At 35.4% G+C, this 24,366-nt stretch overlaps 1 protein-coding gene across 1 annotated transcript in view; it reads left to right on the forward strand.

The window, feature by feature from the left end:
- Zfhx4 (zinc finger homeobox 4) overlaps positions 1 to 24,366 on the forward strand; it is a 179,509-nt gene that overhangs the window by 26,508 nt on the left and 128,635 nt on the right. The gene's annotated exons all lie outside the window — the stretch shown is intronic.

Below are 24,366 nucleotides of genomic sequence, written 5' to 3' on the forward strand. Positions count from 1 at the left end.
GCACAGAGTAGACAAGGGGATTAACTGTTTCAGTGCTTGGAGCACAGATCTGCAAGTTAGAATAAGAAAAAAAGACAGGCAAAACATACAATTTATAACTTATCATTACTAAAAGCATATTCAACTATATGGCAGTGGAGAATTTTTCAAAAGATTTGCTATGTGTCCCACTTACCTCTACCTCAGCGGCATTGATTGCTTCACTGGCTTCCCTGTAATAAAAGAACTTTCCTGGGTACTGTCATATATAAAATAATTCTCTTAAAATCTCTTTTACCTATTGTTTAAAAAACAAAATCATGGCGTCTCTCGGCTGATTATTAAAGGTAACACGAAGCAGAAAAAACGAACTGTGTTTTACTCTGTGAATGCATCATCTTTTGTTTGGTGACAAACAGGGATGATCCGAACATGATTTTTTTGTGTGTGCATGAGATCTCAGTAACATTGGGTAAACATTCCTATAGCATCAGTCCAAAGTCTTCAAAGTCAACTCTGTTGTGTTTTGCACAACATTTTTCCCAACTAGTAACACTTTCCCCAACAAAAGTGTGTGATATAGATAAATATTCTCCTAAGACAGCAAGTGTACTTTTTTTGTTTACTGGGAAAAACTATGTAGATGTCATGTATAAGTGCAAGTGATGAATGTCATTTATTGCACAACTTGTCTCAATGTCTCCTAAACCCTAATCACTGATTAATTTATTTTCTGTAGTTTTTCATTGGATTGCCTTGATTGTCTTGGTTCTTATACAAATGCAACAGATTCATTTCTATGATGAATAACTTGATAACTTATGAAAAACTTCTTTGTGTCTAGACGATATTAAAATTCAGAAAATATTGCAAACCATTAGTCATTGTAACAAGCTCTAAATATGATTACAAAATCCATTTTGCAAGTGTTATCTATTGATTTAAACTAGAAATCAGTGATAACTATACTATCAGGAGTCAGTCAACGATTATAATACCTATAGCTTTTTAACTCTATTTAAAATTACAAATACACAGCAGAAAGAACACATATGGCTCTCTGGATTAGGTGCTGGAATTATTTATTTAGGTTGGTCTAGTCCTATGTATTTGGATTGTTTCTTGAAATTCAAATTCTAGATGGATGTACGATGCATAAAAATGTAAAGACTCAGTGTGAGAATTTGTAACATTGTTCCTGGGATATTGGCACTCTGTGGATCAATAATGAAAGCATTAGATTTGGGCTCCCCAGTTTGTGGGGAGTGCAGGTCCTAATGTAAGATGGAACATTTCTCTGCCTGCACTATTGAAAATATAATATAAACGATTAATTGTATTATAATTCATAGGTTTTATAGCAACAGTTGACAACTGTTCAATTGTCTACTTTTTTTCTGTTGATACCTGACCTATTAAAACTTTTAGAATACCTAGGAGAAAAAAAACAAACATTAAGTTTGTATAAATAATAGATTTAGACCCTGGGAGCTATATAGAATATTCATGAACTGTGTTTATATTCACGCAGCTCCTCTAACACTTTAAATTAACATGTTGTGAATAGAAGATATAAATGTACAAATTTTTCTATTTTATTACTCTCACATGGGAACCTAAGGAAAGGAAAAGCATTATTATTTATTTTCTTAGGAAAGGTTATTTAATCAATTGGTTTGATAATTATTTGTGTGTATGGTGTGTGTGTGTGGTGTGTTAAGTTTATGTATTTCTTCCATAGGCATGAGTTGAACACCTCACTCTTCCAAGGGTAATTTGCTGGGTGCAGAGTTACTCTTGAGGTTCCATTGCAGGGCAGGTAGGATGGCGTCTTGGAATTTGTAACAACAAATCAAGATAAAAGCTAGATTATAAAGAGAACTTTAAAGCCAAGAGTGTTTTATGTCTCACAACCAATGATGTACTCTTATTTTTAAAATTTTATAAATCATATAAAATTGAATACTTTTTTAGTTGCTTATCTCTTAAATAGCCAAGGGTCTCTGCTTAGTGTAGCATTTAAATGTGGTCCCCAAACAAATGCAAAATTACTTTGAACAAACTTAACCTTGAAGATGAGAAATACTTGAGCTTTTGAAAGCTGGTATTAGACAAGCCCACTGTATTCTTTTTTGTCCTTCAAGAAGCATTCCTCGTTTCTAGAAACAACTAGAAAAATACTCCAGAGTAGCAGGGTGTCGAGGATGAGCCCATTTCCAAACTAATTTCAGAAACTCTATGAGTCAGACGTAGAGGATTTTCAAACACAGTAATGAGGATATTAGCAAGCTTGGTCTCGGCTTGTGTCGGCAAAATAAAATTGGTTCATAAGTAACATTAATTGCTTTTAAATGAGAACCTAACAAATTGGCCTGGGCCTGGAAAAAAAATCATGGTTTATCATGTGGCTAAAATATTAAAATTAGACTTAAAATAGTTTCAGAGTTAATGACTAGACAATAATCTCCTACATAAAATTTATTCTCATTAAGAGTTTAATTTACATCATTTTGCACTGTGAATTATTCAGACACTAGAGGAAAGTGACAAGTAGCAGTTGTAAGACAAATACAGAGTGGCCAGAAAACAGCTTTTCTTGTTATTGACAACATATCGATTCATAACACTGAATGTAGAGATGTGTCATTTCGATTTGAATAAACCACTTTACCCTTTGGGTTGTCAAACTGAAACAGTATTACCTCAAAGAAGTGTGTGTGTGTGTGTGTGTGTGTGTGTGTGTGTGTGTGTCTTTATTCTAGTTTAAGGAGGTTAAAAGTTAAAGGTTAAGGGTTAGCTTGAAAGCATCATCTGCCTAGCTGCTTAACTTTAAACTGATCAATTTAATGAAAATCTGTTTTACAGATGTTGTTTTAATGTATTTGGCAGGATTTAGGCAGCTTTAACATTAGACGTATGCTAGTAAAAATTATTTCTTTATTTGACCAGAACAACACCTTTCCTTTTATGTTTAAGGTAGATGGCTTGTGGGTTATGGTATTTTGGCAAAGAACCCAGAAGCAAAATGTGCTGATGATCTTTCCATATGGACTCAAAAAAAAAAAAAAAAGAAAAAGAAAAGAAAAACAAAAAAGAATACCTTTATGTCTATTGCTAACAATGACTGCAAAAACAAACAAAGCTTTATTCATATTTTTTGCTGTTATTTTTCTTAGAATTTTTTTTTTTAGAAAACAATTTTGTTATGTTAAGACATGTTACTCATTTTCTTCAAGTAAAATTCTCTGAAGTGCTAAGTACTATTGGATTTTGATTTTTTTTTCCTCCAGAAATTTGAATGATGAAGCAAAATTTGTCAAGGAAAATGAAACAAAAAATGAAACAAATTTCCTTTTATCTTCACTTTTAACATGTGAAAGTATATTTAAAGTGAGGTTAATAAATACTAAATGCCTGGATAGTTACAATTGGGCAGGCAAGGTAAAAATCTCTATTTATCTGAATGCCTATTTGTACCTATACACATGCATATATGTGGAATATGTACAACAGTTTTTAACCTATATGTTATATGTGATTATAGTCTTAATTTCATGCTTTAGCATGCTTTAAGAATTTTGGCCAATTGATATTTACAAAATAGCTCCTCAGTAAATATTGGATGAATAAAGGACTAAAGAATAAACTGAGGAATGTATTAAAGAAACCCTTTTACTTCTAATATTTATTTTTTTTAAATGCATTGTGATTTCATCTTACTCTTTCATGATCCCAAACTTTTTCTAAAGAATCCAGTGGAAAGATATAATGAAAACCGCATTACACATTCAAACTCAGCAAGAACAAGGAAGACTTTGGCAATATTTCAGATTTACAATTCAGTTTATTCTTGGCTGGCCGGGACTTTCCTGGCCAGCTGATTGGTCTCACCACCACCCTCAGCACCCTCAGCACCCTCAGCACTGTGCACCTGCACGTCAGCTGCTCTCCTGCTATTATGTGTATTTTAAAGTTAGGTGTTCACAGCTTTGCTGGTTCAAAGGCAAAAGCTTAATTATATGGGCATTTTTTTTCCTTCTGCATCTGCTAGTAGTGAAGCAGAGGAGTCCGTCTGAATTCCATAACGCTGTTTTCATATTTGGATTTCAAATTGTCTGAGAGCAGTGAGCAAATCTCTTGTCTCCATGGTGAGCAAAGAACACACATGGGATTTAGTCCTAGGTAACTTTTAGTCTAATATACCCCCAAGGAATACTTTTGGGGTTTTCTCATTACCCTTGTTATAGATGAAAGAATCCGGGTTAAGAATTAAAGTCAAGGTGTGGGGGGAGGATCACGGAGGAGAATGCAAGGAGGTACACTGGGAGAAGAATGTGCAATGGAAATTTCAACACAAAAATGGAATAATTAGCTTCACCTACATTTTTGCTGTTTTTACTAGTAGGAAATAATAACTGGATCAGTTTGGAGTTAACAATGAGTCACAGGTATTTTCATTTCAATAGGCCTGAGTCCAACTTTGCAATTCAAAATCAAATGTACCAGATATGTACCATTTCAATTATTGAACTGTCATTGTCCTGGTGTGATGGTAAAAGAGGTCAGGAGATTGTGTGGTACATATTTGCATAAAAGTCATTGTGCAGAAGGAAATTGGAATATGTGTGTGTATCTAAGAAACCCAAACAGGGTTTTCTTAATCTTATTCTAGTCATTTGTTTAGATGAAGAAAGCTGTTTTTAGAGATAAACAAAAGTTATTCTTTTCTGTTGCTCAACATTAACCTGAATATGGAAATTTTTGCACTTTTTGTATTAGTTTCAGATTTATGTTCATTTCAAGGTTGAAATACAGTGTGAAATTTAATTCCAGTTGCAGGATCTCTTTTTTAAAAAAGTAATCACAATTCAAATTATTGTATTGTATTTTTATATAAAAAATAAGCAGGGTTGAAAAAAGTTTCTGTAGTAGAACAATACAAGCTTTCATAATACTTATAACTAGTAAATACACAGATCAAATAAAGACGAGTTGCTTAGCTAATAGCAACTAATAAATCACTGGTGTTTTCAGATCACAATGTAATTGGCCAGCTCGACTGACTACGTCTGCTTCTGTTTTTAAGCTTGACATTTGTGAAGCACAGCTATGTGTTATAATGGCTACTTAACACACATATGGACCTTTTTCACTGCATTCTCTTGGCAAGTAATATGTTACATTAGGAACTGAGAACCCACTTTATATTTCTCAGGAAAAAAAATGACCTCAAACCTGTCTATCAAAATATAGATGGACACATAGCAATTCCTAGAAAGATTAATTTAGAGCAGGTATTGGAAACTTATTATACCCATATCAGGATAGATAAAATAATTTCAGTGTGTGAAATTGTTATCAAACCAGACAAAATTTTTTAGAAAGTGAAATGGGAACCCTTCTATCTTCTTTCTCCATGGCTTTCCTTAACCAATGCTACCATCTCCCTACATGTCTGGTACATGCTATTGTTTTCCTCAAATCCTCATTATTTTATCCCACCCAGATTTTCTCATCATGGAAATACTCTGTTGCAAGGTTACCTAATTCCCCAAAGAAAATGAGCATTCCTTAAATCAAAGTGAAGCAAGCCTTTTTATAAAAGCAAAGTAGTGTATCCAAAGGAGTAAACGACTCTCAAACCTTCTTCAGAGTTTATTTGTATTTTTTTTCAGTTGTGGATGGACACAGTACCTTTATTTTATTTATTTACTTTCATGTGGTGCTGAGGATGGAACCCAGTGCCTCATACTTGCAAGGCAAGCGCTCTGCCACTGAGCCACAATCCTAGCCCATTTATTTGTATTTTTGAAAGAACTACTTAATCTGAATGAATTTCTGTGTTTGGAGAAAGTGGAGGGATTATGTCAAGGAATCAGGTAAGGTAGCCGAATGCCCTTCCCCAAGTTCTTCCTTCATTTACTCCTTCTGAACCCGCGTGGGCATCCGCACACAAACCATCACCGCACAATCACACAACCACATAACCACATCTCAGAAATATAGTCAACAATTTGAAATTGCCATTCACATCAGGAACACATCAACTAGTACTTTATGATTTGTGTTACTTATTTTGTGTGTAACTTTTGTTCTCTCTATCTTATATCAAGTGCAGGTATGATTTAGCCAAAAATAGTAAATGGCTCATTTGTTGCCCTCCCTGAGGTAAAGCAGATGGAAGTGTCATCTCATAATTAATGTACTCTCCTCCTGTGTTTCCTCGGATTGAATTTAATCGTCCCTATCAGTGGAGCTTGTGTAAAGTTGCTGAAATGCTCACATGGGTGCTGGGATACCATGCAGCAATACAGCCAGAGTCATATGTTAGGCAGGCTCCACACTGCTGAAAGGGTCTTGGCCTGGGGTGGAGTGAGGAGGAGCTGGCATGTGCATAATGACCACAGTTCTGCTTCCAGAACATCTGGCCTTCCTGAGTTCTACTGGAAATGCTTTACCAAGTTTGCTTTGAGTCTGAGCCTACGCTCAGGCTGAATTCAATTAGATGTGGAGATTTGTTCATTATTCAGATACTTCAAGCCTTAAAGGCACTTTCCTTCCAAATTATCAGTGTATTTCAGGAGAGCAAAGGAAGATCTGATTTACTTCATAAATGAAGAGCAACAGGAGAGGCTTAACCATTACAAAATGTCTTTGCCATTTCTATGACCTAGGAGTGTGGTGACCTGTGTAGGTTCAAGGGTCAAAGTTCTATCTACAGAATGCCCCCATGGCACCCCAGTATTTAATTCCAATAAATGCAGATGCATTTACTAAGCACTTACTATGTGTCAGGTTTTGAAATGTTGCTGTGAATGCTGGCTGGATCCACTGAACGTGGTGGGATAAAAACTGTCTGCCCAAGTGCTGCTCAGGAGCGGAGGGATTTCTAAGATGGTGCTTTCTAACTCCAAAAAATTACAAGCTAGATTTGGTGGTTAGATATCAGGCATGTCAATAAAATTAAGAGCTAACTCCACAGCCATCCAAAGCTCCCGTACTTGCTTTCAACAGTGGTTAAGCAAATGACTGAGTGTGCTTGGTCTCTTGAATTATTAGTAGATGTCATACAATGTCCCTTGTGTTTCTGGACTTACTTTAGTTGTCCTAGTGTTCAGTAAGACGTTATTGATCAGTTTAAGGCAGGATGATAGTAGAAATTTGAGGGAAGGATAGAGTTTTTCTATTGGTTGGAATATTTATATTGTTCTTCAAACAGGAGGATGATGCTACTAACACATTTCCTTTAATACAAGAAATGCCCTTAATTAAAAAAAAAATACAAAATATGTCAAAGTACAACTCCAGTCAGTCTCTTTGTATAAGCAGGATGTTAATGTAGTATGACTCTTGGAGTATCTCTGTACATTAGGTTTCCAATATGGCCCGTGAAAGAAAATGTTTAAAGATATAATTATATAACCAATAGTACCATTTTCATCATAGATAAGAATAGCTGTATGTGGCAGCATTTCATTTCATACAGTTGTATAATCTTTCATAGGTATTCCATATTTTCTAACTTTAAGGTCTGCTTTTCTATCTTTAACTTAAAGAACTTTTGTAGACTTGAAAATACACTTATTATAGTAAATATGCATGTGTAAATATAAAATTATATGGAGACCATACCCAGATTTTCCTAAAGGCTTTCTTTTGATGGAAGTAGTAGGTACCATATAAAATAAATTTTTGTTTCCTATTGCTAAAGAAACAGGCATTAGGGTTATGTTTGCTTATCAAGCAATTTTTAAGGGAGTAGTACAGAGAAATACTGGGTTTGAAGAATTACATCTTTGTATATGTGCTGGTAAAATTAGTGGAATGCAAGGCTGAAAGTAGAAGGAATGAGATATTGATAGACCCAGCTTGCATGAGTTAACTCTAGCTTAGGAGAAAAATTGTTAAAAGTTTTAAAATTTGGGCTGGGGATGTGGCTCAAGCGGTAGCGTGTTCGCCTGGCATGCGTGCGGCCTGGGTTTGATCCTCAGCACCACATGTAAACAAAGATGTTGTGCCCGCTGAAAACTAAAAAAATAAATATTGAAAAAAAATTCTCTCTCTCTCTCTCTCTCTCTCTTTAAAAGAATTTTAAAATTCTGATTTTTAGTTTGCTACCAATAAAACCATATTGATAAATACTTATGCATATATTGCCTTTTATAATGGCTTTTTTGGAGGTATTTAACCTAAAATCTCCAGTCTTTTTTAAATAAATTAATTAAAATTTTTTTTTTTTTTTTTTTTAAATTTTGAGACAGGGTCTCACTGAGTTGCTTAGGGCTTACCTAATTTGCTGAGGCTGGCTTTGAACTTGGGGTCCCTCTGCCTCAGCCTTCTGCCCTCAGTCTCCCAAGCTACTGGCATTATAGGCATGTGCCTTCTCTCCTGGTATGAAACTTTTCTTTTTTTTTTTTTTTTTTTGATAGCAGGGGAGCTTACCCCTTGAGCCACATCCCCAGACCTTTTTGTATTTTATTTATTTATTGTAAGTTACTTACGGCCTTGCTGAGTTGCTGAGGCAGGCTTTGAACTCTTTTTACTAACATGTTCGGGTGTTTGGGGCATTAAAGCCTTGCTTTCTTTGAACTCTGAAATCCTCCTGCCTCAGTCTCTGGAGCCACTGGGATTAGAGGCATGCACCACCAAACTGACTAGGCACTAACTTTTGAAAACTACACTTACTGACAATGATCTTAGCAAGTTAACCACTTTAGGTACATTATCTCATGCATTCTTCCTAACAGTTATATGGTATTATTCCCATTTAACCTATGAGGAAACTGAAATTCAGAGAAAAATGACCTTGTTCAAGTTCTCACAGATAGTAAGAGCCTGAGCTGAAATTGTAACCCTAGGGGCTTCCCAGCCCAAGCCCTGGCCTACTTATGAGTGTTCGCTAATAAGAACACTTTTTAAATTTGATGATTGGAAGAGTAGGGTGTGAGAAGGAAGGAGAGGGCCTTCAGAGGCAAACTTTACAGTTTTGTTTAGGGCTCATCATTGCAAAGTCCATGTCCCCTCCACCAGATTAGCAGGTTTCTTTAAAGGTATTTTAGATGCTGTAAGAGCTGACCAATAGATGTGCACATGTGAATGCCATCTACTGCAATGATAAGCTTGCGATGCTCCGGTCATCTATATGCTAGAAGGAGAAACTGCTAGTTAAATTTGTCACCTGAATATTTCCTGTCACTACAGAATTGTTTTATTTTCATTCTTTCCTTTCCCAAAGCTTCTTTCTACTGGCATGTTTGGGTGTTTAGTATATTAAATAGAAAAGACTGATAGAATATTTATCACATCTATCTAGTGCCTGAGCGCTCAGTGCTTGCAAGTTAAGCGACTTTGGAAGTTTCACTAATTTGTTCAGGTCACCAGGGTACCTTAGCAATAATGTACTAAATAGTACCTTGCTGACCTAAAGGAGGGGATGTGCCTCCCTGAGCATTTAACTTACTACATAGGAGCAACTAAAGCACAGCCTACTCACTGCCCTGAACTTGTCTCCTTCCCTGAATTTTCCCTGGCATCCTTATCATTCCTGGAGGAATTTCTATTCATGTGCTCCCTGTAGAATTTTTGAGAATCATCTTATTTTAAATTATTACTATTATTACGTTTTTCTTTCTCTTCTTTCTTTTAGTTATTGGATTCCATGGATTTTCTTTCTAAAGTATGTTTTTCATGAGTTCTCTTTCTGACTCTCTCTCTCTCTCTCCTTGAAATTTTGCTAATTTTTGGGTGAAGCCCATAGTATTGTTACAAATGTTGAAATTGACTAAACTCAAGAGATATTTGGGACAATCCTGCCTCCCTGAATCTGGCTCCCTGATCCTTTAAAAAAAAAAAAAAGTCAGTCATTGACATGGCTGTCGTTGACCACATGTATTAATGAAATATTCTTCAATTGGAAACCAGAATAGTCTTAATTTTGAAAGGACAAAATTGTTAATTTTAAATGTCCTAATCCTAATCACTATACTTGGTATAAATGAAACATTTGAGGACATTTTGATAACATTGTAGAGTATCTTTCAAGGACTTTAAATTATTTCTAACTATATGCATGGCAGGCCTAAGAGTAACAGGACCTATATGTCATTAGGGCCTAAAATTATTCATTTTCAGTTGGGGGAAATCAGGCCTAATTTCCATCACTTCTGATAGTCAGTTTACAAGGGCTTTCCTTAAAACTCAAGATACTTCCCAGTGAGTAACAGAGTAGATGGTATCAGTGATGGGGAGAGGGAAGTAATTCTTAACTTTTACACCCATTAGTGTTATTTTTTTGAAAGAGATTTACCAGCTAAAATGGATTATGCAATTCCAGAGTTTGCCTTTCAGAATTTTTATATTTGGTAAATTTATATTGCACAACACTGAAAGACAAAAAACTTTATATATACACAATGTGAATCTATTAAATATCACTGTTTTTTTTAAAACAAAAGCCCTTCATTGTCTTTTGAGGAAAAAATGACTAAAAGCAAGTTCTGGTTTATTATTTTTTGTTTGACTTTGACTTTTATTAGAAAACTAAGGAAACTTATTTGGATGGTGTTGTAGTGCCAAATTTTTCCTGGATGTCTACTCCCTGAGAAGGTACTTTGCTGTGTCATTGACACAGTCCTTAGAAATAGTTACAAGGAGCTGGGCACAGTGGCACCTGCCTGTAACCCCAGCAGCTCCAGAGGCTGAGGCAGGAGGATCATGCATTCAAAGCCAGCTTCAGCAAAAGTGAGGCACAAAGTATCTCAGTAAGACCCTGTATCTAAATAAAATACAAAACAGACCTGGGGATATGGTTCAGGGGTTGAGTGCCCTTGAGTTCAATCTCCAGTACCCCTTCCCACCCACCAAAAAATAGTTACAAGGAGAATTCATAAATAACTTTTTTTTCAAAGAAATACAATTTGTAAATCCGTTAATTCCCTAAGTATCAGCAAAACTAAGATGGGCTTTATAAAAACTACATACTTTTTAGAGTTTTCTTAACAAAGAGAAGTACTGTCTTTAAGTCACAAATGAGAGACTATCTTTGCTATTACCCAATTTATCAATTTTATTAACATCTATTTAGATATCTGTTTCAAAATAGACTATCAGGTATATTTATTGGTAAATTCCTGTAGCATGGACTGGGTCACTTAATCCCTTACTGGGGAATGATGGATACGCCTTTAATTGTAGCAACTTGATAATTTATTGGAAAACCATTGATATAGAAGTATATTGGAACCAAACATACACACACACACATACACACACACACACTACACACACACTCTTCCAAAAGTGAGCAATTCAGTCTTTTCATGAATGTTATTTCATAGCGTCACTTTGTATATATATATAAGAGTTTTTTGCCTTTCAGTGTTGTGCAAGATAAATGTGGATATGTTTTAAGTTCACATGTATTAGTTTATTAAAAAGACGGTATTTCAAGGCTATATTTTGTATATATCTAGAAAGGAGACCTGCTGATACTTCTGTTGTTCAAGTCTTGGAACAAATTGTGTGTGTGTGTGTGTGTGTGTGTGTGTGTGTGTGTGTGCGTGCGAGAGAGAGAGAGAGAGAGAGAGAGAGAGAGAGGAGTGAGAATGTAATATATGGAAATATATTAAAAATTGATGAAGATCATGAGTTAATCATTAATGCCACTTATTTTGTTTTAAAGTAGATCTCAGAAATTTCTTCCTGTGAATTGTAAGTGTTCTCTGTCTCTAGAGATAATAAACCTTTGATGATGTTGTGCAAGACTTGTCAACAAGCACTGAAATCAATTCTGTATGTACACATGACTAATCAAAGGTTCAGGGAACAGGATATAATTTGGTAAAAGTGATAGGTTCTCCAAAAAGTAAGTGAGCTCACTAATTGTGGGAGCACATGAAGTCTTTTTGCCCTAAAAGAGGTAGGTCCCAATCCCAAACTTGGAATAGGTATTCTTTGTGAAGTCTTTTACACTGAATCTCTTTAAGATGTATTTTTTTTTAAAGTTTTTAAAAATTTGGGGATACTGGGGATTGAACTTGGAGACACTTGACCACTGAGCCACATCCCCAGCCCTATTTTGTATTTTTTTTTTTTTTTTTTTTTTAGATACAGGGTCTCACTGAGTTACTTAGCACCTCACTTTTGCTGAGGCTGGCTTTGAACTCGTGATCCTACTGCCTCAGCCTCCTGAGCCACTGGGATTACAGGTGTGTACCACCACAAGCAGCTAAGATGTATTTTTAAAAATCACAGTTTTTCTCAAATTAATTTCTACCTAATTAGTACTCTGTTCTGTTCTTTGGTTCTGAAATCAGAACAGATTCCTCAAGATACTTAGAGAATTTTTGAACTAAAGGGTATTATGTTACCCTAACGAATATCTTCTTAAATTGCCCACAGTGGTAAAATGATGGAATAAATAAAACAGCAATCTTAATACTAATGCATGCAATTATTTAGGAAATCATTACTAAAACTTTCTAACTTCTAAGATAGCAGTTCTAAATTAGAAGGGGAAGGAGCAAAATTATGTGCCACAAAATATATCATGTTGACAGAGCAGTGAACTTTGAGCTCCTCTTCTTTGTTATGCTGCTTTTCTGTTAGTAACAACTTGATTGGCATAAAATTCATATATCATGCAATTCATCCATTTAAGGTGCAATTCAGTGATTTTTAAACAATTATGCAGCCATTATCACAATCGATTTGGGAATATTTTTATCATCTCCCAAAGAAGTCATGTACCATTTTAGTTGCCCACAACCATCCCCAACCCCACCATGGCCCTAGGCAACTGCTAATTGCTTTCTGTCTCTACAGATTTGACTATTCTGGACATTTAATATAGATGCAATCTTAGTGTATAGAATCCTTTTTGATTGGCTTCTCTCACTTGGCATAATGTTTTAAAGTTCATCTGTGCTGTAGCATGTATCAGTACTTCATTCTTTGATATTACTGAATTTGTTATACAGATATAATACATTTTATTCATCCCCCATTAATTGGATGTTTGGGTTGTTTTCACTTTTTGGCTACTATAGATAATGATGTTATGAACATTTGTATATGAGGTTTTGTGTGGACATGTGTTTCATTTCTCTTGGGATGTATCTAGAAGAATTATTAGATTGACAATTACTAACATCAGTTGGATTCTCTTCACTGCTAGTCATTTCTTATTTTTTACCAAACAATTCCTTTTCTGCTTTCCTTTAAGGAATATTTAAATTCTTTTTATCATTTTACCAATTCTTCTTATTCATCTTCTGCTTCCCCCTGATCTATTATCTCAGTGAGTAGATTGAGATCAACATTTCCTGAGCACTTATTTGGTGGTAGCTAGATAATATCCTAAGTTCTCTAGATATATTACCTCATTTAATTCCCAAGCAACCCTTTTAGGTACTATTATTATACCCATTTAGAAGATGAGGCAATGAAAACTTAATTGTCCAAGGTCACATGTCTGGTTACAGTGATGACCTAGTCAGGATTTGAACTCCTCAGTCTGATCTTAGTACCCACAGTGTCAAACAGGACAATTAAACAAAGAGGAGACACAGAATGGAGTGGTATACCTAGAAAGGAAGGGCCTCTGCCACACAAGAGGGTGGAAATAAGGGTGCAAATGGAATAGTTGATCTTTGAGAAAGACCAGTTATCACCTGCAAGGAAGAAAAGAAATAATGAGAAAGTAGATAGAGATTTAGGGACTTTGGGAGTAGAAAGGGAGTACTGAGGGCTGGCCACTTAGAAAAATCACCCATAGCAATATGTAAGTAGGTTTGAGCTCTTTTTGGTATCTAAATATTAAACATTTGTTTAATTCATACTATGTTCTTTAAAAATATTGTCTGAGTTCTCTGCATTTGTAGGAATGAAAAATTGGTACATTTTGTGATACCTTAAATCTTCTGAAATACATTTCGTTAGGTTGATGTTCTAGTAAGAAAAGTGTTCGTCTGTTCTCATTGGTTAAAAGTGCCCTGTGCTGGATCCCAAAGGTGAATAGGACAGCCACAAAGGCAGTAGATGCTGATCCTGTCTTCAGTGAGCACACCATTTTTTTTTTTTTTTTTTTAGAAAAAAATGTATACTTTTTCTCTAAGCTTTCTTTTTCCCTCGTGGCTTATCTCTGTTTATAGTCTTTCTGAATTCCACAGTTTGTAGGGACATCTTTAGTTTAAAACACATTTCAGCATTTTTTATTCCCCTGTCATCTAGAGAATTAATATTTAGATTTCCTTTAGTATTTTGGGAAAAATAATTAGATTCCAACCCAGTAGATTTTGATATAGAGTAGCTGTGTGTTTCTATATTACTAAAGGCATTGTCTCATTTTTTGAAAAATAATTCACAGTAACATTAAAGTCTTCTGTCTTTTTTACCTTTACCTCTCCATCCATGCAATATTTGTGAATCTTTTTTAAAAATTATTTTTGTAGTTGTAGATGGACGCATGCCTTTATTTTATTTATTTCAGTTTTATGTGAAAGGATTGAACCCAGTGCTTCACACATGCTAGGCAAGTGCTCTGGCACTGAGCTACAGCCTCAGCCCTATTAGTGAATCTTTTTACAGTGGTGATGATATGGATAATTGAAGTATTTCTTAGTGCTTTTCTTGTTAAATGGAGGGATTTTTTTTCTTTTCATGGGTATGAAATATAAATATATGTTTCTTATATCTGAAATAATAATCAACATAAAAGAGTCTGAATATTTTCCCTAGCTATTTCAGGCATAATTTTATTTGATGTAAACAATTTACAAACTTACTTGAAGTTTTCAATTTTGTAAGGCCTGTTGACATAGGGTGAGGTCAGAAGTTGAGCTGCCAGTGTTCCTACTGTTAGAACATTACCATTGCATAATTTCTTCTTTCTGTTTACCATGAAAATAAATTAAGAGGAAATTATGCAAGAAAACATGATAAGCTCCCATATTAGCTCATGCTAAAAGGTTCTCTGGAGTGGCTTTCTTGAGTCTAAAACACAGTGAAATTCAACTATTGGCTGCCTAGTTCAGCATTTACGTCTATGGCCTTAATAAGCATGGTCAAGGCCTATATCAATTTTGATACTCTCCCTTATTAATAGATTAGGGGTGGATTGAGAGGGAGTGTATGGAGTTTTGTCTCAGAAAAAAAGACAGTGAAATCTCTAGACAAACATTCCCCCATTTCCCTCTGTAACTAAAGGAAAGTTTAAAAGAAAGTCAGGTATTTTCTTTCTTCAGTTATCCAACTGACTTTTTCCCTCTTTATGTGGTTTTTGGCAAGCATTTCTGTGCCTTAGTTAATAAATTAGTAAATGGAGGAAAAAAAAAAAAACAATCCAGTGAGTTCTGTGGATCTTAATTAAGGCACAAAAATAGCTTTGAAAAAAGTATTCTGAGATGAAAGCTTTTCTTATATGTGGAAAATATTACTCATGTCTTGTCAGCACATCTATTCTATTGGCATTGCATTTTGTACTTGGAGATAACTTCTGCATTTTATTACTGGAAAGGTACTTTCTTTTTTTAATTTCTATAAGTACACTTGGTTACACTATTATATCTAGGACCTGTCATTCCTGAAAAGCCATTCTTAACTTTATCTCTGCCATTGGCCTTCAATTGAAATTTGCTTTGAAGAGGAACACAGCCATATTCATCAACTTGAAAAGGGGTGAATATAGTTCATAGAAAATAACTATTTGTGTTTCCTTTTATGTGCCTTTACTTCAATCTTCATTCTTTCTTAGAAGTTTGCCTACAGAAAAGGAACTGTGTATTACACTTTTAAATATCAGTTTTCAAGTCTGCCAAGTGTGAATTTGCAAATGAGTTATAGTAAGTGGAGCTCACAGCTGAAAAGGGGATGTTTAAAGCTTCTGTAGCTGATACTGCTTTAACGTTTGCCTTTGAGATGATACCACAGTTTTGTTTTGTTTTTTCATCTAGAAAATGGGTTCTGAGTTATCAGTAAATTAGAAAATGAGCATCAACTTAAAGGTCTTTGAAATCTTCTTTAAACTCAATCACTTCTGGATTCTTAGAACTGAATCTACACTGAACTTTAACAAGGATCTCACCTTAAATGTCTGATGGAGTTATATATATATCACATTGCTGGGTTAGTGCAATTGTTCTATTTAGTGCTTTAACAGATGCTCATGTGTTTTATTATTATTATTATTATTATTATTATTATTATTATTATTAATATTATTATTATTTTTCCTAAACAGAAATTGGGGTAAGAATCCTTTATGCAGAAATAACTAGACTACATATCTTAACCTCCTTTCTGTTTACCTATTTGATCACTCATTTCATTTACTTGCTCATTGAGAGCTCACTATATCAGACACTGTAGTAGCGAATAAGAATATAGCATCAAAAAGACAGAAACAGACTTTGTTCCTGTGGATTGTATGACTTAGTGGAAGAGACAGATAAACATGAAGCATATATTTATATGTTAAAGAAAAAAGTGGTTATTTACTATTGTGAAGAAGTAATTTAATTAGCACTTTTGATTTGGAACATTTATTTGTATTATTAGTACCTTGAGATTTGTATAAATTGAACTCTTCCTTTAATTTTGGAGGAAAGTGAAGAATTCAAATGATACTCTGTATTTAGGTATTTAGAAAGGTAGATAGGGGCCGAATCTAGTTGACTTCACTTGGTATTGGGCCTACAGAAAACAAAAAAACAAAACCAAAAACTACCACTGAGATTGTATCAGAGAGCAAATGCTTTCAAACTTTTTTGGAGTCATGAAATATTTCTGTGAAAAGGCATTCTAGAAATGATATTGTATCCAGTTGGCAGATGTGTATATAACATGGAAGGTTAGATGAGATGTCCATTAGATCCCCTAATGGAATTTTAAAAACATACTAATTCCAAGCTTACAACCTCTGTCAATACATTTTCAGGTATTTCTTTATTCAAAGATATGTGAGATTCAGCTAAATTTGGAAACTACTGGACTAGAAGATATCAAAGATCTCTTACCTATTTGAAGACTCCACAAGATGGTGAAAATGGTGATCACACTAATCTCAGATCCATTAGCCTTTGTTCCTCACAGTTCAGAAAACTGTCTCTTGGTCTTTCTGGGAATCTCCCTATCACAGGCTAGGGGTTTTGCTAGGGTTTTGCAATGCTGCATACTCTATCCAAGTAAGCCATTGAAGTTGTTGCCTTCTGTCTTGTGAATTGTTTTGGCTCAAAAGAAAAGAGTCTGACATATTTTGATGTACAGATCCCCCTGCAGTAGGGAAAAATAGCAAGCCTTTGCATGAAAAACCTTTCTGTATAAAACAGCTCTTCTTTTGTTGAAGGTCTGGCACTTAAGTCAGCAGTCGGCCAAGAAACCATTTTCTGATTCCAGAAATGGGTAAAGATCCAAAGCTGCTGGACTGAATTTTGTAGGAATATCATTTCGGGAAATTTTTGGAATCATGCTTTGTCTCATCGTGGTTACAGAAAACCACTTTCCTTGTTCGTGAACAAGTCCCCAGGCAGCAGGAATATAGACTACTTTCGGAACAGGAGTCTTATAGGTCTCAGGAGAGCCAACTTCCACAGGCCTGCTGGGTTGCAGGTTCCTTTGTGCCTATTGTGATGATTCTGCAGTTTTAAAAATTTCTTGCTATTCTAGAAAGGCAAATTCTGAGGTTTGATTTGGGAGTTTTGCTTCATACAATGCACATTCTCTGTACGTGTGTGTGTAGATGCGGATATAAATGGACAGGCATAAGATGTGTAGATCTGCATGGAGAGATGTAACTATGTTTATAGATACAAGTATGTACCCTATTTTATCCTGTTTATGAAAGAGAACTGCATGTGCTGTAATTTGATAATTTAAAAATGATATCCTATACTTTTCTCCCAAGTATACCATCTGTTTTACCCAGCTTTTTCATTGCTGTGACTAAAAGACCTGACAAGAACAGTTAGTGGAGGAAAAGTTTATTTAGTTTCAGAAGTCTCAGTTGATAGACAGCCACCTCCATTCCCTGGGGGTCCAGGTGAGGCAGAACATCAGGGCAGAAGAATGTGGTGAAGGGAAGCCAAGGGAGAGAGACTTCACGCGCCAGTACAAAATATAAATCCTAAAGGCATGGCCCAATGACCAACCTCTTCCAGCCACACCCCACCTGCCTTCAGTTTCTACCCAGTTAATCTCAATCAGGGAATTAATCCACTGTTTGGGTTAATATTGGGTTAATATTCTCATAACCCCATCAATCATTTCACCTCTAAACCCTCTTGCATTATCTCATGCATGAGCTTTTGGGGTACACCTAATATCTAAACCATAACACAATGTATTACAGGTGCACTGGCATCTACTTTAACAACCAGTGCTAAGAGAGAGCAGTATGTGAATATGATGCCCAATCTCATGAGCAACAGAAGCTACACTGTCATAACACATAACCCTGGAAAAGCAAATTGCACTTAACTACTTGTAAGTTAAAACTTCTATCTTTTTATGTTTCTTAAGGAAGTACCACTTCAATATATCAACTTGAAATAATCCTTCTGCTCTGTACTGATCATAAGAGGTATTTTTTAAAATATGAATCTACTTTAAAGTGCCAGTGCCAAACTCTATGTGAGTCTTACTGGCAATATAGTTGGTGCTGTACAAAATGCCCAAAGCATCTCCCCCTTACAGATTGAAAAAAATTAGACTAATAAAACAACTGAATGATTTGATTAAAAGAAATTAATTTAGTTATTTCAAGATTTTACAAATAATTCAATGGGCTTGATCACTTACTGATCATTGTCAACTGAAACATATATGAAAATGAAGGATGGAAATATTTTGCCCTGCTTGGGGTGTGTGCAGAGCATCTTGATTATTTTAGAGTAATGTATAATGAACATACGTAAGTCAACTAAACTTTTTTGAGGTTTGTGCTTAAGTAAGAGACATAGTATGTTATTGTATGTGTATGTGACTTAAAACATTTTGCTCTACTGTGACAAATGTATCAACCTCCTGAGCCAGTACCAAAGCAAGGATATTTCGTAGTCATAATCTGTTAATACCAGTTAGCAGTGTCACAAATTAAAGCATTAGTGGATTTGTGTTGCTTGAGGAAGCAACTGATATAAAATACCAGGAGGTTGAAGGAGTGGGGTAGTATATAGTAACATAATTCTACATACCATATAAAGTCTCCCTGCCCAGGGTGTGAAGACTTTCAATGTACCTTTAGGAGAGCTAGAACCAATAGTTAATTATGCAAAAAAAAATGTACTGTATGTACTTTAATCCAGATACCATTTTTAAGAAAAGAATTTTGGGTAATTAGCAGATAACCAAAATCAAGAGATGAGATCCTTTTTAAAAAAAATTACAACTTTGTAAAAATCACATTTGTCATGCAGGCCAAAAAAAAAAAAAAATCTAAGATTCAAGGATGTGTTTCTTGAGTTGTGTTATTTTGGGTCTGAATTTAAGTGAAAAGTTGATGATGGCTTTCAAAAATACATTTTTTACTGGAAATACCGATATTCTATACATTAGATATATTAGCCAAATCGTTATGTGGATATTATCATAGACACATGAGTGCCTCAGGAAGAGGACTGTAACTCGGGAACATTGTAATGATAGGGCAAATTCTGGAAGGGATATTAGATTAAATTCTCTTTTAAATTTTAGTAGTGGGTTGAGATAATCATGCATTTATTTTTGTTGCACCTTTTGTGTTTGCCTCAGCATTTCAGTAATATTTCATATTTCTCCATTTTAGCCTATAGTATAGGTATATTCTGGTGCAAGTTAGAGATGTATTCTGAGAGGAAGTTATAAGAAATAACAATTACAGAGAATGAGAATCCATGGTTAAAATTATATGCATATTGAACTACAATAAGAGTATTAAAAGTATTTCATCCCATTTGTAAAATATCTTCCTTGACTATGAAAGGGCAATATTTTTCCAATTATATCTGCCTTAGCCTGCAAATGGATTACCTTATAAGAACTCTGATAAAGCAAAGAGTCCAAAAATAATTGAAAGTGTGAGGACAGATAAGTTGGGTATATAAAGACCCTGAGCAAATTTCTTTCAATAGCATTCACAGAACAAAAAAAAAAAAAAAAAAAAAAAAAAAAGAAGAAAGTTTATCTTGACTTCCTCCTTGGGTCCAGATGAACATTTTAATGCTTAGCATCATGATGCCTCTGACTGACAGGGGTGTCTACTGCATAATTTCTAGCTCACTTCTCCAGTGTCTGGAAGATTACATTTTGACTGCCCCAATATTAATAACCAGATTTGATCTTAGGCCTGTCCAAGGTCAAACGAACTGGTCAGGTCAGCCTGTTTGTCTGTGTGCATGAACTGTGACATCTACTCAGAATGACAGGTAGAGGATGGGGGTTGTGAGACAAGGGTGTTAACCTTTAGCCCACCAAAAGGAGTCTCTTCCTGCTGGGAACAAAGAGCCCCAGGGCTGCATCTACCTTTTTTTTTCTTTTTCTTTTTTCAATGCTTACCATATTTTCAGTGAAGATGGTGTACTGTTGAAGGAATGCATTTCAGAGAAAGCAAACTGTTTAAGTAGACATAATAATATAAATTTGCATTACTGTTTAGAACTTTTCTTCAGCTTTAACAGCATTTTGTGTGGCTTGACTGAGTGGCTGTACCACCTTCGGTGATTCCACCAGCTATCCTGGAGTGTGGTATCATTCTTGAAATGCTCCTGATTTTGTAAGTGCATAGCTTGGGCGCTCTAGATCATGAGCAGGACATATTGTAGGAACCACTAAAACAATTTCTGAAATGCCACAATTTCTAGTATTCAACCATAAAACATATCAAATAAACTCATTTCTAAAAACAATCTTACCTCTTTCTGGGTAAAAATTCCTGAGAAGCTATTTGGTTCCTAATTGATTTTCTACGTCAGTTGTTCATTGAATAGATAAGTAGTGCCTGTGATATTTGATTACAGAGCAAGGCACCCATTTAACCTTCTGTTCTTTCCTGGCCAGGATTTCAAATACAATAGAACGTTCCTCCCTGAGGCTCAGCAGGATTAGACAGCTAGCGGTAATCCCTGATACGCTGAAATAGACCTGATAGAACTTCACCTCACTTGTTTAGGATTATGCTCATGAATTTCAGCTCACCCAGCAGCATTAACCCTTTGGGAACCCGGGCTGAGATATAAGTTAGAAACAATAAGTAGAAACCTATTAAGATATTCTAAGCAGTTATTCCTTTTTTTAAAAAAAATGAAATAGAAAAGTAATTTTGAAGTGAGAACAGAAATGTGGTCAAATTGTTTTCCTGAAATTTGCATCTGAAATGGATCTGTCTCAAGGTTTATATTAGTGTCTCTTCTTAAATTTAATTCTGTTTAGGAACTTTATGAAAAGTTCTGGTTTTTGTAATAGCTTTCCCATCCTGGTCACGGTTAAATCATGTTGTAGAGGTGGAGGATAAATGACTTCATACAAAATAGGCCCTCGATATTCTAGGTTAACTGGAACCAAGGCAAGTGTGAAAATCTCCAAACCTCATTTTAGCCAGGGGTTCCCATCTCTTCCTTTGCCTTTCATTAGAGCAAATTCCATAGGTTTGAGTTTAATTTTCTCCCTCTCCCCTCTAGGGGATATGAAAATGAGCTAAGAAATGGCCAAGAGGCAGGAAATCAGTGGGTGAAAAAGAACTAGAAAAAGGTATAGTTAATCCACAAATTGGAAAGTCAGCCCCATGTTAATCAAGAGATGAAAGGAAGAGCACACACCCTTTCATTTCAGGTGGCAGTACTGGACTTTATCATGGTTTTTAATAATTTAAACATTGAAATTCATGCCTGACACCATTAGGCCATCAAAATGAGGTCCTTGCAAAGTCACAGGTTTGAAATGGGTTATTAGTGACAACTAACACCGTCTGGGGGAGTACCCCCAATCGCTATGGAAGCGATTACCTTGAATCATCTCAGCTTTTGGTGTTGACTCTTTAAATATTCATATTCACAACTAGTTCTATTAATTATTGAAATAAGTGATTCTCATTTTGATGATCAGAAGATTTCCCACTATGTTCACAGGTTCTAGAAAAATGTAAGTTTTATTTGAGAGACTTGACCTCCAAATAATCTTGTGATGATGACTATGACCTCGTTGCCTATGGTAATATTTCAAGGTCGGAGATAATTTAATGGGAGAGCATTGGTGCGTCAACCTTCCTTCTGACATTGCTTTTGTTAGTGGCTCTTAAAGAGTTTGATTCAGCAACATTAATTTTTATCAAAAAATTTAGCAGAGCAAATGAAATCACAATAAAAAGATAGCTAGGCAGGATTTTTGAAAGCACTTTCTGTTTTTTAACACATTCCCTGCCCTTCAGTTTTACTGCAATTGTAATGGTAGCCAGCATTCACATGACAAGAGGAGAAATGTGGTGTGTGCCCTCTGCTTTGAAGCTGAGTTGTTCCTAAAAATTTAAATAAACCCAAGAGTAAATTGATGGGATTAAAGCTGAGACAATGGCCCTGCTCTAATAATATTGTTTTTGTTTGTTAGGGAGTGGAGAGGAGCTTGTGAAATGGGAGTTGTGACTTAAAATGATTCTGCTAAATCTTTAATTAACAAACCTTCTTTTACTTACTTTTTGTACAAAATGTCTAATTTTCATGGTTTTGGAGAGCAAAGATGATTTCTGTTGTTCAATTTAGGTGACATATTATTCCAATTAATTGGAAAAGTACTCCCATGGGATAGATGGCTCGAGGACGGGGCCTCTTAGACTGCCTCTTACAGTGGTCCTGGGATTTGCCCTTTTCTCCTGACATGATTTTACATATGCTGTTGCTGAGATTCCAGTTCTTTGTTGTATGTTATAAAATTCTATTGCATCAGCATGAACAAAACAGAAATATTATAGACGTGAACCTTTCACCCCAAAAGACATATAACAGATTGAAAAGCTCCAGACCAGGGTAAGAGGAATGCTTGCAGCTAGCATGGATGGGTTTACAGATGACTAAAAGCTGGTATTAATAAATCTCAAAAGGAGAAGAATAGGAGCAGAATTTACTGAAGTCTATGAAATAATGAAGGGACGTGAAGCTAGGCCATGTGCATCTTTGTGCTGTGCATTAGAAAGACGGAAAGATCCTTCTGTGTAGCTGGAGAGAACACATTTCAAAGCAACAAAGGAGAACTTGGTGTTTGTTTGTTTTTCTGTTTGTTAATAAAAAGTAATTTACCTCTGGAATAATTGAGTTAGAAGATTCTGGAAAAAATAATTCATCTTGGAATAGTCAGGACAAAGGAGACCTTGAGGAGTCTCCTTCCTGGCAGACAGGCAATATTAAAACCATCCCCCAAAGAAGTCCATCTGTATTATTTTTAAAGAGAAGGAACTGCTTTAGTTGTGGCCAGTGGAATGCTTTGTGACCACATGAACAAAGAGATAATGACCGAGGAGTTTACAGTTCTGAAGCAAATGTGTTGATTTTGCAAACTTTGGTCATATGCTGTTTCAAAAAACTGTAAGGTATTTTAAGAGTTTCGCCCCAGTAATATGCTACTAAAACTACTTTTTAAACTAACTCTGGGGTACACTATATATTAATTATCACATGGTCTTTGTCTTGGGGATGGTAGAATATATACAAATGACTAATACAACATATATAAAGCACCTACAACATAACTAAGATTCTATTCAACAAAGAATGTTTTATGTCCTTTGTCATCTTCTGTCTTCTCTACAGACCAGTGGGACATGAGCAATTGTACAGATTAGCAATTGCAGTATAGCAAAGTCAGGTGCCTTTCCCAGTATCATATAGAGAGTTCGAGAGCCGAAATGTGAACCCAGACTTGTCTGCCTGGAGGCTGTGCACTTATTATTGTTCTCCACTGTGAAGGTGCTCCAAAGACTGATTTTACCAGTCTGGAGCCCACAGATACTTAGGAGTTCCATACTGAGCTTCAGAAATGTGTGAAGAACACTCCCAGAGTGTATGCAAGAAGATCCATTTTTCCCCCTGATGAGTGTGTCCACAACTCGTAAGATTTGAAGACTGTGCAAAATTCAGAACAACTGTCTAGAGAGTGAATATAAAGGATTACAAAGTAGTAAGACCTTTTATAAGTGGAAGAGGCTCTGACTAACTGGGAAAAACAGGAAGAGGGTAGTGTTTGGACTGAGTCTCATAGGATTTGGGTAGGACAATGTCAAGATTGGAGGTAGAAGGAGGGGAGAGAAGCCCGTGGTCTGACTCAGTTAAGATATGGTTGTTTCCTGCCAGCTTATAGTTGGGTCAATGTAACTGTATACATCTATCTTCTTAGAACAGAAAACTGTGATCCTGCCATTTGGAAAACCAGTAT

This window comes from Callospermophilus lateralis, chromosome 16, assembly GCF_048772815.1.
Source record: "Callospermophilus lateralis isolate mCalLat2 chromosome 16, mCalLat2.hap1, whole genome shotgun sequence".
Classification (NCBI taxonomy): Eukaryota; Metazoa; Chordata; class Mammalia; order Rodentia; family Sciuridae; genus Callospermophilus; species Callospermophilus lateralis.